We start from the raw sequence: 3,006 nt of genomic DNA, 5'->3' as shown, positions 1-3,006 counted from the left end.
AAGAGCAAAGTTAGCGTTTGCTATGCTTATCAAAGGGTTTGGTGAGCATAACTCTAATTATTGAATTGGACGAATCCAAATAGTTGAAAACGATATACTTCACAAAGTGATGCACGTAAATATAAACTTTTGAAAATTTTGAACTTATTTAGCACAGAGTCAAGCAATTAAAAAAATGAAAATAGAGTTTTATAAGTTTTAATGCATTCATTTTTATCATTTTTTACCGCTTGATTTTATACTAAATAAATTTTTACATTTTTAAATTTTGCATGTACACACATTACTCGTGAAGTAGATCAGTTTCAACAGTTTGATTTCATCGTTCAAAACCATCTAATAGATTTTGAAGCTTATGCTTACCAAACCCTCTGATAAACATAATACACGCTAACTTTATTCAAAGATGAATAGTATGTATGAGGTAGAGATTCACTAAACTGGATGGTGAACATGATTTCTCTCGGCGTATAGTAGGATTCAGTTCCATTTACAATATTGTTTACGATCTGCCCCATCATTTAATGTTTATACGTAGCCTCACAATTTATTGGTTTAATCCGTCAGATGAATTTTCTTTTTCTTTTTTAATCTAAGCTGTGACTTTAATTTGATCGGATGGCCTGGAAAGCTCTGACCAAAATAAAATAATATTAATGTTTCGTTTCTGAACTTCCAAACAAATGATAAACTGTTGTTTTGATTGTCCATAATTAATTTATATCTGTTGTAACTTGCTGTAAAAAAACTCAGATATATAATCTTAAGGGGGCATATTTTATTTTTCAAATTTGAGTTCACAATATACTTCCTGTATATTCCATATTGAATAATATATGCTGCTTGACTTCTTCTTTTTTTTGATTGAATAATATATGCTGCTTGACTTTTTTTTTACTACCTATTCAATTGCGTAATGATACTGCTTGACTTTTTTTTTAACTACCTATTCAATTGCGTAATGAATAATTTGTAATCAAAAGCTTTTCATGTACTTGGAATTTCTAAAATGCTTAAAGAACTCGTCTAAATACTTGGTCCGTGTTGCAAGAAAAAAAATGAGTAATTATTTTTATCCCCCATCTCCCATCCCCCATTCATCCCCCACCACTATTCTAACAAACTCAATAGTGACAAAATATGTTGTCATTTTCCCTCCACTGTTTCAAAGTAGAGAAATATGAAAATTCAAAAATAACTATCACAACTATTTTGTTTACCTCCTCTCTCTTTCTCTCTCCTTCCTGTCGTTGTGACGTAAATTTACAATTTGTTTTTAGTTACAAAACCTTAAAAAAAAAAAAAAGCACTTGTAATTAACGACACATCGCGTGTTCATGTGAGGTTGTAATTAACATGTAAAATTACGTAAAAAACTTGGTCCATTGACTTTTGAATTTGACATTCCTTGTACCGGTTTCATTTAATCTATATACCAAGGAAAAAACCTTGACCTGACTTGTAAAATATTCCATATGTGAATTTGAACTTCATTCAATCTGATATGTGATAATGTTTGTAAAATAATGTGATCCTGTCTAAATCGATACAGTCTCAAATCCAAAATATCCAAATTAAATCATTCGTAACTCGACTCTCGATGGAGAACTTTTATAGTTGAGTGGTGGGGAGAAACATAGGGTAATATTAATGGTCGTGTATTTTTGAAAGCACCTTCAATTATATATATATGCTTCAATTTGCAAGAGAGATCGAGTTTTCAAGGATTAAAGAAAGCTTCAACTGCGACTTAGAGCAAGAGAAACGACGACAATACATATTTGACTCCAGTTCATAGAAGACAAACTCAGTCGAGTCAGTCGATTTGAATCGGACCAGACTGAGCTGATTTTGGACCGATTTAAGCGGAGAGCGGGTTTTAGAGGTAAAACCGGATTGACCCGTGTATGACGAGGTATGACGAGGTATGCATACTTGATACATGAGCGAGTTATGAGCGAGTTTCAGATCGGGTCAAACACTTGATACATGAATTATTTACACTTGTATGACGAGGTATGCATACTTGATATTAATACTTTTAAACATCATCCAGAACTATATGGAAAAAAAATTGATAGAATTTATTAGATACAAACACTTGTTACATGAATTATTCACACTTTCATTACAAGATATTAATACTTGGAATACTTGATAAGTTGATATTAATATTTTCAGACATCATCCAGCACCATTAAAAAAAAATTCATAGAATCTGCTCAATACAAACACTTGACTTATGAACTATTTACACTTGTATGATAAGATATAACTACTCGACGAGGTATTAATACTTGCATAACGAGGTGTGGATGCCTGGCTGACGAGGTATGAATACTTGCATCACGAGATATGAATACTTGCGCGACAGACAACCCGAAAGTATGTCATCGTGGATCTCATTTGAAATAAAAAATTGTGTAGAAGACGTTCGTGGTTTTAGATTCGCAAAATTCTTCACAGATCATCGGAAATATTGGCAAGATTCGCAAAATTCCTCACAGATCGTCGGAAATATTTCGCAAAATTATTTACACTTGCATTATGAGATATGAATATTTGCACGACGAGATATGAATATTTGTTCGACGAGATATGAATACTTATACGACATATATTTATGACGAGTTATGAATACTTGCATAATGAGGTATGAATACTTGCGCGACGGACAACCCTAAAGTATATTATCATGGATCTCATTTGAAAGAGAAAATTGCGTAGAAGACGTTCGTGGTTTTATATTTGCAAAATTCATCACAGATCGTTAGAAATATTGGTGAGTTTGAACGAAAAAAAAAGCTCACCTTTAAAAATGTGCAAAGGATGAGCGAGTGTGTGATGTGTCCAGTTTCTTTTTTCCGAAATACTTAAGTATGAATACTTGATATATTATATATTAATACTTACGCATATAGATATCCATATTTGCGAGCGTTAGTTATAAAATCTATTAAATATTATGTGATTTCTCAAGTAATTAATGATCCACAATTAATGAGC

Source organism: Carex rostrata, chromosome 19 (genome assembly GCF_964058835.1).
Source record: "Carex rostrata chromosome 19, lpCarRost1.2, whole genome shotgun sequence".
NCBI lineage: Eukaryota > Viridiplantae > Streptophyta > Magnoliopsida > Poales > Cyperaceae > Carex > Carex rostrata.
The sequence above is the reverse complement of the archived record's forward strand: the minus strand, read 5'-3'. Positions refer to the sequence as shown.